At 38.5% G+C, this 14,453-nt stretch overlaps 1 protein-coding gene across 1 annotated transcript in view; it reads left to right on the forward strand.

Annotated features, from left to right (window-relative positions):
• Nucleotides 1-1,374: 1,374 nt before the first annotated feature.
• cd247 (CD247 molecule) overlaps nt 1,375-14,453 on the forward strand; it is a 47,886-nt gene continuing 34,807 nt past the window's right edge. The window contains exon 1 of the mRNA XM_043701015.1: nt 1,375-1,494. The gene's annotated coding sequence lies outside the window, so the exon portion shown is untranslated. The remainder of the gene's footprint in view (nt 1,495-14,453) is intronic.

Here is a 14,453-nt window from a genome sequence, read left to right on the forward strand (position 1 = left end):
AGAATATTATATCGATTTTTTTTCAGTCAATTACTTCAGCATTTATGACGATACCAACAATAATTTATTTCCCTCTTCTTTCATCTCTCCATACTACATTTGGCTGAAGATGTCAGCAACTATCATGTCTATGTGAAATTTTTAAAAAGCGATGATTAGAAGTGAACAGAATGGCAAGGGTGTTAATGTTGACTAGATTTCACCACATTTGATTTTTCATAAAGGATTTTAATGGCAGATTGCATTTTTAAGTTTACTGAGTACGCTCAATTGAATCTAGATCCCTGTAGATCGTAGGACATGTCAGTTAAGAAGACTTACGGGATACTAGCTTTATTAGCTGAGGCAGGGAAGTTATGCAGGAGTTGTATAAAACACTGGTTCACCCATAACTGGAGTGTATATGCTTTCTGGTTATCACATTATAGGAAAGATTTTAAAGTGAGAGGAGAGAGATTTTAAAAAGATATAAGAGGCAAATGTTTCACACAGAGGGTGGTTCATGTGTGGAATGAACTTCCTGAGAAAGTGGTGGATGCGGGTACAATTACAATGTTTAAAAGACATTTCAATAGATACATGAATAGGAAAGGTTTGGAGCGATGTGGGCCAGGAGCAGGCAGATGGGATTAGTTTAGTTTGGGATTATGTTCGGCATGGACTGATTGGACCGAAGGGTCTGTTTCTGTGCTGTATGACTCTATGTGAGTGCACTAGAGAATGTGTGGAGGAGATTTACACATTGCTGCTGGGGCTGGAGAGTCTGAGCTAAGAGGAAAGATTGGATAGGCTGGGGTTGTTTTCCCCAGAGCAACGAAGGTCTAGAGGAGACCCGATAGAGGTGTATGAGATTATGAATGGCAGAAGTAGAGTTGATGACTTTTTCATTACGCACAAGCATAAAATTAGTGGGAAAGTATTTAAGGTAAAAGGTAGAAGGTGAGAAGGAGAGTTGAGGAGAAATATTTCAACCAGAGCGTGATGGGAATCTAGAATTCACTGTCTGAAAGGGTAATTGAGTCAGAAACTGTCATAACATTTAAACTATATTTGGATAGTCACTTGCATTGCCATAGGCTCTGGGGACATAGGCCAGAAACTGGACAATGGGATTAGTATAGTCTGATCTTTGACTGGTACAGACAGGATGGAACGAATGGCCTTAATCTATGCTGTAAGTATCTGTGAATTGATTTCCATTACTATTTGGCTTTGAATAAAATGTAAGTGGTAAAGAATATTTGGCCTTGTACAGTGGAACGCTGATTCATATTTCAAAATTTCCATGAACCAAAAACGTAAGCAAATGGACGTCTTCACATAGAAAATAAGGGCAAGCAGAACTTCCGGGTCGTACGGACGCCTCAATGCACACCTGCACCCCAACATATCCTGGTGCCATTAACACAGATGCAGTACCAGCCGTGGTTTTTGTAAATGGCTTTATCCTTTTAAACATTTATTTACGAAGAATTTGTGCTGAAGTATTAACAGGTATGTTTGACAGGAAAATATTATACATTATTCTGTTGAATGCTGTGCAAAATGTTTAAAATGGCAGTTATTTGGGTGCTGTAAAATGGTTTCGAAATCGAAAATTAAAACGTGCAATTGTAATGTTTCTTGGAAACCTATATTCCCAATGCTTATTACTATACTTTAAAATATGAAAGAAGTATATTTTTGTGTGCAAACAAATTAAAATACATATTGTAGACGAAACAATGTAATTTAACAGGAATTTACGATACTTGACTAACAGGAAACAGCACAGTGGGTGTTGACTGAAAATGGTTTAGGTTTTTAGTTTCCACTCAGCTTAACAAAAATATTCACTTGTTGTCTATTGATTTCAAAAATGCTCATGAATAAGATGCAGGCTCCATGTGCTCTGTCACAACTACTTTGAGCAATGGATTGTGAATAGTTGCGGTATTTCTAAGTTTAAGATTGAAGGATTGTGCAGCCAAATTAAAGCCAGCAGTTGTTATATAGAAAAATCTTGTAAAAGATATTGTTCAGTCTTCTCAGGTAAGTAATTTTTTTAAAAAATTCTTAATCAACAAGTATTTGTTTTAGGACATGGTGACATTACTAAATTATATCCCAGATGTAGGGTAGTTTAGGTATTGTTGAATATCTTTTGTGTTATAATTTATCAAGTTAGCCTTTTATCAGAAATGATACATCTTTAGAAAGAATTCAGCTACAGGAAATACGTGAATGTAATTTCTTCTTTTTCAGAAAATTGACAAAATTTCAAATTAGCCCATTAGGAGCTCCTTGCTCTATAAAACAAAGACTGGGGTTCAAAGCCCAGTTCTGGATTTGTTTAAATTGATGAATTTAAGATGTCAGCGATTTTTATAAACCGTTGACAAAATCACCGAGGAAATGGAAAGGAGACCATATCAGAAAGAAGTAAATTCTAGTCAATTCCACTATCTCCATTCACAAAGATGCTGAGCATGGGATGGACAACATCAGGTTTTTAAATGATGTGAAATGAAGTAGCCAGAAGTCACTTGAAAATATCAGCTGAGACTCAGTTGGTAGCACTTTTGCAGAATGTCAGAATGTTGTGGATTCAAGTCCACCTCCACCCAAGACCACGAAAGTCAAGGCTGTTACTCTGCTTCAATACTGAGGAAGTTTCACTTTATTAAAGGTGCCATGTTTTGGCTGAAATGTTAAACTGAAATTTTGTTTGCCTCTTGGGTGGATGCAAAGGATATTATGACACTGTTTTGAAAGGGAACAGGAAGTGTATCCTGGGTGTCCTAGCAAATATTAACTCACAATCAATATCACAAATATCACCTTCATGTGCTCAACTTGACTATTGTGTTTCTTACATTCCAATAGTGACTGCGTGCTTTAGGACACCCTTGGTCGCTCATGAAAGCACTACATACATACAGGTCATTATTTCTATATCAAGAAATCCAGATAAAAAATAGAATTTTCTTTAGTGAATGCAATGTTTAAACTTGGACTGGCAACGTACTTATTTAGGGGAGAAAGTGAGGTCTGCAGATGCTGGAGATCAGAGCTGAAAATGTGTTGCTGGAAAAGCGCAGCAGGTCAGGCAGCATCCAGGGAACAGGAAAATCGACGTTTCGGGCATAAGCCCTTCTTCATTCCTGAAGAAGGGCTTATGCCCGAAACGTCGATTCTCCTGTTCCCTGGATGCTGCCTGACCTGCTGCGCTTTTCCAGCAACACACTTTCAGCAACGTACTTATTTAAACCACCAGTTACTTTTAGCTTGATGACAAATTCAGAATTCTCATGCCAATTCTTTCTTTAAAAATGTGAGCAGACCTGGGCAGTGGTGGAGAAGTGCATGATAGAAATCTAAAATAGACAAATATCCAGTGCTCAGAATTTTGCCTGTGGTTGGGTAAAGGCAGAATTTGGTTGAATTTCTGGTGAGGGATTGTAATTTAGTTGCACTGACTTTTCTCTCAATCCACTGGATGGACAGTTCTGACAAGAGAGAACATGTTCTGTCTGCCCCACTCAACACCAAGTCAAGAAGAGTTGCAGCTCTCCCACTCTGGGCTTAGTGAAGGCGCAAAGATCGCAAAGCTCAATGGTAACTGATGACTGGGTTATCGAAAGGCCCTGAGAATCCAGAGAATAAATACCAAAATATTTTGATTCTGTCCACCCGGATTCTGTGATTCTTCCTCTTGGGGCAACAGGGAACTACAGCCACCTCATCCAGCTGCATCATAGTGATGAATGACCCTAAAAGACTCTATTCTTGGCTTTGGAGCTGGGGCACTGCAGAGCCATGGTGATGAACAGAATTTCTATTCTACTACACTTCTGGCAGTGTCATTAGTCCAGGCTCCAGATTCCAGATCTTCTGTTTAAAAAGGTTTCCGTGGGAAACCAAAGGACAGCGTCCCATTTGGGATGACTGCAGTTGAATTTGTGAAGATGGATCGGTTTTGTATCTTCTTTTCACTGCAGACAGTGTTTTCCTGACAAGAACCTAACATAAGATGGTACAGAAACTCTTGATACCATATGATAGTCCCATTTTTTTGTGGGCTAATTGAAATGTTATCAATAGTGATGAAGTAAAATTGTTGACACAGCAACACAATCCATCCACCAAATTATTTATTTTCTATCAGCTGAATGCCTAGGTTCAAATTTGTTTTGAAAAACTACAAATGTACGTTTAAGTGAAAAAAAAAGAACAATATCTTGTTCTTTACTTGCTGGTTATTTTAATATTGAGTGTTTTAATTTGATTGGGCATTGAGGATGCTGTTTTTGGGGTTTTTTCTTGTCAGTTTTCCATAGTGTCTCAACTATAGTTGTGTAAATAAATATTCTATTTCCTCTGTAGAAAATAACTGAGCAACAGATTACAAATTTAAAAATACAAGTCAAATTAATATATACTCCTGTAATATCAATAGTTGTTTGTTTGATATAAAGACATTTTATTTGGCTTCAACTTATTCTCAACCACTGTAATACTGTTAAGAAAACAGTAAAATAGTAGCCTTTTTATGATTGTGTTTGCTGCAGTTTTCAATTATGTGCACCATGACTCTAAGTGAGAGTCAGATTTGTAACCGAATATGAATTATGTCCATTTTTAAACTTGGTCACCACAACGCCATTGTTGAGGGTCAAGATGTATGCACTGCTGTAAAAGCAGATGCGTGGAATGGTTGCTTTGCAAACTAGGTGGGTGCCTCAGTCTTTCAACCAGCTCTGCACTTAGGTGGTAGATGAAACTATGATAAGATGCAGAGCACCATTACTGCACAGGAAATCCACAAGCTTAGAGGTAGTTCCGCTCATATAAACTTGCCGCAATGAGATGCTTTTGAAAGTTCTTTTAGACCACACTGAAAACATACTGCAAACAGCGAGCAATGCAGTATGCCACAAGGAAGATGAAGTTCACACAGTTTCAAAGCATTTTGTGATAAAACTGAGTGAAATTCAGATGGAATAGGTGGTTATAGATATTGGAACTAGAATGTTGATAAGGTGACTTTCTGATTCTGTTAAAATGTGGATTGAAGGAAGGTAGAACTGAAAAGTATCTACCGTTATCTATCGTTAACAACTCTTTAAAAACTGATTTTGTCTAAAAAAAAGTTAAATTCAGGTCAAATAATTAAAAGATTAGGCTGGAAACTAAATTAGACTTGGAGGAAATATTAGCAATGGGATGGGAATTGACAAGATGCATGATTAAGAAAGTGGTTGATGACTGCAGTTTTCACATAATCCACATTCATGCCCAAGTAAAGGGACACCAGTAACATTGCAATTAACATGGGACCAGGATGAGGAATTGAAGTGTCTCCAACTGAATGGGAGCAGAACTAAGGGATTAAGGTTAGGGAGAGAGGGGAGGTTGGGCCATTATAGACAGTGTGTCTGGCTGAATGGGAAGGGAATGATGGATTGTCAAAGTGAGCGAAGCGGCTACACAGTTGGAAGAAATTCAAAAGCATTTTAAACTTGATACTGGAGTTGAATTGGAGGAGTACAATGGAGTGTAAGGGATATGAGAAGGTGGTAAGTCTTCAGTTTAAAGTGGAAAAGTATAGGCTAAGGAATTTGAGAAGGTAGTAAATCTTCAGTTTGCCCATGCCCTTGAAAAATGGCCGTGGAGTAGAGCAGGATATAGCAGAAGATTTTTGGAGATAAGTCCTTTCTAAAGCAGTTAGAATCTTCATGGTAACCTCAGCAAATGTGGGAAGGACTCGCCTTTGTAACCTCATCCCTCTCCTGATATGTGGTGACTCTCAGGTTAAACCAATCTCTCTTGAATCAGAGATCAACCCTATGGTCCACTCGGACTATGACTGGGCTGACTGTCACACAAAGAGCTACTCAAAGAATTTCCCGGTAATACATACTGAAACCAATATTTCAGGGGAGGATCCAAAAGCATTCTGGCAGATAATGAAGAAATTTACCACAGAAACAGCTCAAGAAAAACCAAGGAACTGTGAATTTTCAATAATTGTACATTAGTTAAGTCTGAATGCAGCCAACAAAGCAACTACTCAACATCAAACTTGGGTTAAAAAGTTACAGTTAAGACCAACCAAAGGAAACTAAACTATATTTTATTTTTATGTGTGTGTATGTGTGTGTGTGTGTGTGTGTGTGTGTATGTGTGTGAATTTAAACGCCATATACTTGATGTTTTATTATTTTCCTTGAGTTTAACAGCTAAATTTGTTCTGTCTTGTGACTGAAGAAATTGTTGTTCATTGGCTTCTAATGGTTTCCAGAAAATAAATAATTCACAAAGAAAACCAAAGAACTGTGGTGGGAAAGTTCTGCAGGTCAGGCCGCATCTGTGGAGAGAAAGCACAGTTAACGTTTTGGGTCCAGTGACCTTTCTTCAGAACCCAGTTAACGACATTTTAGTTGGAGAGAGATATATTGTCTTCTAAAAAACAGCCTTTGTCGTGCCCAATGGAAGAAATTGAACAAAAGGGAGCCAATTAACCCCTTCTCATCTGGTCATGGTACTTTCCAGACATGGTAACTGCTGAATTCTAAAATGGCAAATGGAGCTATGTTGTTCAAGAAAGGATAGACAGAGAAACCTGAGAACTGCAGGCCACTTAGCCTGATATCTATTATTGAGAAAATGCTGGAATCTTGTTGTTAAGGAAGTCTTACTAATACACTTAAAAATATCAGACAAAACCAACATGGTTTTATAAAGTGACTATCACCCTCTGCTTCCTGCCACTCCACCAATTCTGGATTCAATATGCCACATTTCCTTGGATCTCATTGGCTCCTACCTTCACTATCAGACTCCCATTCAGATTTTATCTAAAGTTTTGCTGAAGTCCAATTAGATTACATCGAAAGTATTAACCTCATCTGTATGCCATTTATTTTATTTGTTACCTCTTCGAAGAACTCAAATCAAGTTGATCAGACAAAACCTCCCCTTAACAAAACCCTGCTGACTGTTCTTGATTAATCCTTGTGTCTCCATGTGCAGATTAATTTTGTCCCTTGAATTGTTTCCATTGTTTCCCCACCACCAAAGTTAGACTGACTGGCCCATAGTTTCATGATTTATCCCTTGCTCCTTGCTAGAATAATTGCACCATATAGTGTTTTTTGAGGATGGTATTAGTAGATATAATACATTTGGATAGCTAAAAAGTCACTTGATAAGATGTCACACAGAAAGGCAATATGCAAGACAAGGCTGCTGGAGTTTTGGCGATAAATTAGCTTTACAGAGAGGATTGGTTAATAGTCAAAAACAGAAGAAAGGGATAAATGAGGCCTTCAAGTTGGCAGGCTGTAACAAGCGGATCAATGCTGGGGACTCAGTTATTCACATTCCATTTTTATAACCTAGGCAAAGAGGCCAAGGTGATATACCCAAGTTTGTTGATGATACAAAGTGAAGTGAGAATGCAAGCTGTGAGCAGGCCACAAAGAGTGAGAGAGAGGACGTGAGGTGAATGAACAGCAAGGTGACAAAGGGAAAAGCTGTTGGAGTCTGAGTAAATTGGCTCCATATTCTGTGGAGTTTAGAAGAACAAGAAGTGATGTCATTGGAACCCTTGCTGGGAAATCTAGAACCTGGGGGTACAATCTTGGGTTTAGTGAGTTATTTAGTTCAAAAGCATTAAACGCTGGCATTATTAGTGATACCCATGTCTATGAAAGACTAAATGAAAAGTAGTTAAAGAAGATAGAGACTTTTGATCTCTCAATAAATTGAGCGATATGAGGAACAGGCTGGAAAATGCAGCTGAGAGAAACAATCAACATGATCGTATTGAATGATGGATAGTGTTGAGAGGCCACTAGGATTACTACAGTTTCTGATATTCTTATATTCAATCTAGCTCTCGTTTGACTTGCGTTACATCAGCGTTATCTGCAATGTCATTTCTCGGATGGATTTTTTTTCAAAGCCACTAAATTTCTCAATATAATTGGCAGTTCTCATTATTTTACAATTCTGTATATACTATTTTGGAGGAAGATATTTTCAGAGGCAATCTTCTTTCTGGATGTTAATCTTTTTAAATGGTGAGATGTCTCCATTTAGACAGTAGCTGGGATCATGCAAATGTTTTAAGGTTGAGTCATGTACAATCACATCATAGTCCTATCAATCTTCCATTACAACAAGCTTCAGGGAGGACTAACAGTGAAGCTTTGAATAATTGTATTTGTCATTTCCTAAGTCTCTTGGTCAACATTTGCAACAGTAAGGCTGCAAAATGACTTAGATTGAGGTCTGAAGATTGAAGGTTATAGAATTTTTAGAAAGGACATGAAGCTAGGAAAAAGTGGAAGACTGACTCTGTTAATTAATGATAACATTGGCACAATAGCCAGGGATAACCTAAATCCAGGAAACTGCGATTTGGAAATGGTTTGGCTACAAACACAGCAATATTGTTGATTCTTAATTACCCTTGGGGCAATTAAGGATAGGAATAAATGAAAGCCAAGGCAACAATGCCCACATTCCATGAACAGTTTACTAAAGAAAAGGATAACGTGGGAAAATGTGAAACCATCCATTTTGAGAGGAGTAATAAAATATGTTACCTAGATGGTGAAAGATTGTAAAGCTCTGACATGCAGAGGCATCTAGTGTGCTTATGTATGAGTTGCAAAAGCTAGTATACTAACAGGGCAAGGAATTGGGAAAGCTATTGTTGATTCTTAATTACCCTTGGGGCAATTAAGGATAGGAATAAATGAAAGCCAAGGCAACAATGCCCACATTCCATGAGTTGCAAAAGCTAGTATACTAACAGGGCAAGGAATTGGGAAAGCCATTAGAATGTTCTCAAACATTGCAAACTGAATTGAATAGAAAAGTAGGTGATTATTCAGGTATACAGGTGAGACCATATCTGAAGTCTAATGTGCAGTATTGGTCACCTAGTTTAACTGCATTTGAATTAGTTGAAACAATGGAAAAGGACAATATAGGTATTGACATCAGCCTGGAGGACTGAGATATTAGAAAATAATAAATTAAAAAAGACACTAAGATAGAGAGAAAATACTAACAGGTTTAGCAGCCTTTAAAGTGACGAAATCCTCAGGTGAGATATATCCTAGACTGTTGAGGCAAGAGATGTCAGGGACCCTTGCAGTAGTTTTCAAATCATCCCTAGTAACAGGTGAGGTGCTAGAGGAGTGGTGGACTGCTAATGTTGGCCCATTAATAAAATCAAGGAGGGGATAGACCAGGAGCTTACAAGACAGTCAATCTGTGGTGGGGAAGTAATTAGAACTAATTCTGACAGATTATATCTGCAGTTGAAAAGATGAGGATTAACCAAGGATAGTCAGCATGGATTGTTATGAGGAAATTGTGTTTGGAAAATTTGTTCGAATTTTTTGAGGTGGTAAGTGGGAGCATTGACAAGGATAATGCATTTTATGTGATCCTCATGGGCCTTAGCAAAGCTTTTGATAAAGTTTCTCATGGCAGACCAGTCAAGAAATAAGAGCCCAAGGATCCAAGACAAACTGTCATGTTGGATGCTAAATTGGTTGAGAGGCAGGAAGCAGACAGTAATGAGAAAGAAATGTTTCTGTGACTGGAAGTCTGTTAATAGTGGGGTTCTGCAGAGCTCAGTGCTAGACCCTAGCTGTTTGTGGTGTACTTTAATAGCCTGGACTTAAATATAGGGAGGATGATCAAGATATTCAGACAGCAACTAAGGGGGCCTCTTAGAGGTGTATCAGACTGAGGGTTATAGACAGGGTGATCAGTGATGCATTTTTTCAATTAATGGAGAGGTAAATAACCAATATGGCATAGCAAGTACTGTATAAGGCTAAGAGGAGAATATTTTTTTCACTGAGGGAGTGAAATTCACTTTTTGAAAGAGATGTTGAATTATGATCTCTGATAACATTTAAGCAGTATTTATGTGTTCACTTGTCATAGTCTCCAGGGTTATGAGCGAAGAACTGGAAAATGACATTAGTGTAGTCAGATCGTTGCCTGATGTAGATATAATGGGCCGAATGGCCTCCTTCTGTGTCTATCAGTCAAAATTTTACCAGACCAGGACATGGAATGGATAGGATGAGCTTGTATCCATTGGAGCATTAAACAGAAGCAGTGACACTACTGAATCATGTAAGATCCTGAGGTATTGTGATGGGGTGGGTTTGGAGAGGATGTTTCCTCTTTAACAGAAACTCGAATTAGGGCTTACTGTTTTAAAATGAGGAGTCATTTATTTGAATCAGACACTACTCTTTGGAACTCAAAATACAATGGGAGCAGAATCTTTCAATTTTTTTCGCAGAGATGGATAAATTCTTGGGAAAACCGAGAGTGATGGGTTATCAGGTTTAGATAGGAATGGGGATTTGAGGTAAATAGCAGCCATGACTTTATTAAATAGCAAAGAGAGCAGTGAATGACCTACTTCTGTATGTTTGGATGTAATGAAGTGTGAACATTAAATATCTTTTTACTTCATCAGTTCTTGAACTGGGACATTATTACAAATAGAATCCACCAATCTATTTAGAACTTCACTTCCATGGTCTGTTAGACACCCAATTTCAACTGATTGTCATATTTCTGCTGCTTTTGGTAAGTAATGCAGATTATGCTGTGCGGATTCAATTGAAAACCTGACACAGGTTTATGTAACAGTTTAGACTACAACTCAGGGCAGCACAGTGGCTCAGTAGTTAGCACTGTTGCCTCACAGCGCCAGGGACCCGGGTTTGATTCCCACCTCGGGCGATTGTCTGTGTGGAGTTTGCACGGTCGCCCTGTGTCTGTGTGGGTTTACTTCGGGTGCTCTGGTTTCCTCCCACATTCCAAAAGATGTGCAGGCCAGATGAATTGGCCATGCTAAACTGCCTAAAGTGTTAGGCACACTTGCCAGGGGTAAGTGTAGGGAAATTAATGTGGGTGGTTACTCTTCGGAGGGTCAGTGTGGACTTGTTGGACTGAAGGGCCTGTTTCCATGCTGTTGGTAATCTAGTCTTGCCACGACTGATAACTTACGCATCCACCTAGCATTCTTCTGCTGGACTGCATATAGCAGGTAGTTTCAACCTGATCCCTGGCTCATTAGCATATTCAACTCTTAAAGTAACACACTTTGTAAAACCAATAACACACATTGACCATTCTCAAAAATGGAGTGGTAAAATCCACACATTAGGGTCAATTCTTCCTGCAAAAGAATAGCAGAGTGAAATTCCTATGTGACACCCCAATGGTTATTATCATGTCACTTTTTGGCCTACTCCCTCCTAGAACAGAAACTCCCCAGCTCATTCAATCATCCTTGATGGTTAACTGGTTCCTTTCTTAAGAAATTGTATTTCAGTTAGTAATGGGTTAATTATAAACACCCTATCTTTGAAGTAGTTTTTCTAATCTCTCTATGCAACTGAAGGCTCAAATACCTTAGGAATAGAATTATAACAGTGTAGCCCTGTATTCCTGAACCATATCACCTTCAAGCAAAACTCAGCATAGGGATCATTGACTCATTGATTTTGCCCTGTATTTTGTAAAAACAGAAGGTAGATTGAATAGGGCAGATACATTCCACTACTACCAATTTCAAGAAGTGTAATATCTGAACAAAATCTTTTTTACCCAATTTGGCAGACAGATATTTTGGTGCAAAATTATTTAAGTACCTGATAATTCAATCTCGAAAACATTTTCCGTATGTTCTTCAAAAGCAACTAAATTGACAGGGTATAAATTATTCAAAACCTGAAGGAATCATCATTTTAAAAGATTCTTGAGCAGAATTCGAGATCGAAGGCGATTTTAACAAAATAAATTTGGTGGTCCTCCTTTGAATTATATGCATGTAAGAATCGGAATGAAAGATTTATTTGGGCCATTAATGTCACTTTTCATTTTGGATACTTTAAAGAAGGTCATCCAAATCCCATACATTTAAATTGGATGACAACAATTTTGATTTTCCCTCTCAGGATTTTCCCTCTTCAAACCAGTGCTTCCTATGGGACTCATCTCCTGAAACAAACACTCATCTCCTCAAACCAAGAATTCTGCCTCCCAAGAGTTAATAGTCACAATTGAAGTTATCCAAGTGAGCTGCAGAATATTCCCCAACTCCAGAAAAGTTAAGGATTATGTGAAGAGCTTCCCAAGTTTCTATTCCAAGAGAACAAAACCCTAAAGTAAAATGATGCTCCAAGTACTGGCCTCTGGTCCAACAATCAGATCCTGTTCAGCTGCAAGATCTAGCTTTGCACCATTGAGCAAGGAATTAATGCACCTCAATACATTCCACCCTCAAATAATGAACAAAGGAATACAGCTCGAATATATGTGAACTTCAGATGGGTGGATTCATGTACACCAATGTGTAGCACTGTGAAGTCGAATACTGGCACTGATTCCCAGCAGACCTTGCACCAAGCCACTAGATTTTACTTTCCTTGAATACAAATGCCATCCCCTATTTCTTACATTGCCATCCCCTATTTCTTACATTCTTACTATTTTTCCCAAACCCCCAACCCCATGTGCCCCCATTTTAATGTTTGAAACTTTGTGATCCTTCAGTGAGAACCTAGAGAATGGGTTGGGGGTGCAGGGCCAGTGACTGGGTTATGACAGCTGTCTTAGAACTCTACATCAGCTATTCTGTCCAAGTGCTTAGGACCCCAACATTTCAGATTATCACCCCATTTGGGGTTCCAACACCCACTTTGGGAAACAATGTTTTACCCATTCTTTCTCTTCTTTGCAACCTCACTGTTTGTGAATCAAGACTCTTCAGAGATTGTCACACTCTACCCCAATTATTGATAGTACCCCAAAACTGCAGAATTTCACATCTTCCTAAGCCCCTTCATCCTATAGTGTTGGTTTTCTGAAATCATTAGAAGTTAAATGTGTATTTCCAGTTGTACTATGCAAAACACTGTAACCTGTTTAAACATAATGATAAGTAGCACAATAAACCCAAGATAACCCATTTTAGATATTACTTGAAATATAAATGTTAGCTAAAGCAAGAAAATCTTCCTTCCTCAACAGACATTTGGGATGCTTTACAATCATCTGAGGTGAAAATCATGATCTCAGTTTAACGTCTCATCTGGAAGACCCTCTCTGGTAGCATAATGTTCTCTCAGTATTTTGCTGAGGTGATTGCCTTAATTATGTTCAATGAATTCCTAATATTTATACTGCTCCATTTTACTTCAGAATTACAATGTTTCCTAGAATTATTCAATTTATTGGAAGATTAACCCCTCACTCTGTCATTGAGAGCTATAAATGAGAAGGAAAATGTTTATGAATAGATAGTTTGGGAAATTATTTTAGGAGAAGGACAACTACTACACTGTGGGCGGCACAGTGGCACAGTGGTTAGCACTGCTGCCTCACAGCGCCAGAGACCCAGGTTCAATTACCGCCTCAGGCGACTGACTGTGTGGAGTTTGCACGTTCTCCCCATGTCTGCTTGGGTTTCCTCTGGGTGCTCCGGTTTCCTCCCACAGTCCAAAGATGTGCAGGGTCAGGTGAATTGGCCATACTAAATTGCCCGTAGTGTTAGGTAAGGGGTAAATGTAGGGGTATGGGTGGGTTTCGCTTCGGCGGGTCGGTGTGGACTTGTTGGGACGAAGGGCCTGTTTCCACACTGTAATGTAATCTAATCTAATACAATGATAATGGAAAAATCATGCAAACATGAATTTTTGGGGAATGTAAATTGACAGGATGGCTGCTTAAGAAAGAAGGGAGTGTGTATACATGCTGAATTTTGGGCTGCTATCCAAGTGGACAAATGAAAATTGAGATAAATAGATACAAATAATGCCATAGAATATATCAAGCAAGTTCTCTCACGCTGTAATAAACTGGAGCCAATTCCATTGATAACTAGACTTACCACTATCTTCCTGGAGTAGAAACAATGGAAATATCATGGAAAAACATTTCCATCAATGGAAAAAGATGAGTTGATTTGGAAGAGTCTGCAGCTTTTTGAAGAAGTAACAGAAAACATCGAGGGTATCTTTGTTGACATTTTAAACATGAATTTTTAGAAGGCATTTGACACACAACAGACTTATGACAATAGAGCTAGGTCATGGAATAAAAGGGACAATTGTAACCTGCATACAAATTTAACTGAAGGATAGGACACAGAAAGAATTTGTCAATGGAGTTTGTCTAGGCTGGAGGAAGATTGGAGTGGAATTCTCCAGGGGTCAATATTGGGACTCTTGTTTTTCCTGATATATAGTAATAATCAGGACATTTGTTTGCAGGGGACAATTTCAAAGTTTGTAGATGACACTAAACCTGGGAGAATTGTAAACTGTTAGGAGGACAGTGTGGAGCTTCAAAATACATTAAAGAGTACAATGGAACCTTGATCAAATGGGCCAATTGGCCAAGGAGTGTCAGACAGACTT

The sequence above is a fragment of the Chiloscyllium plagiosum genome, chromosome 12, assembly GCF_004010195.1.
Source record: "Chiloscyllium plagiosum isolate BGI_BamShark_2017 chromosome 12, ASM401019v2, whole genome shotgun sequence".
NCBI lineage: Eukaryota > Metazoa > Chordata > Chondrichthyes > Orectolobiformes > Hemiscylliidae > Chiloscyllium > Chiloscyllium plagiosum.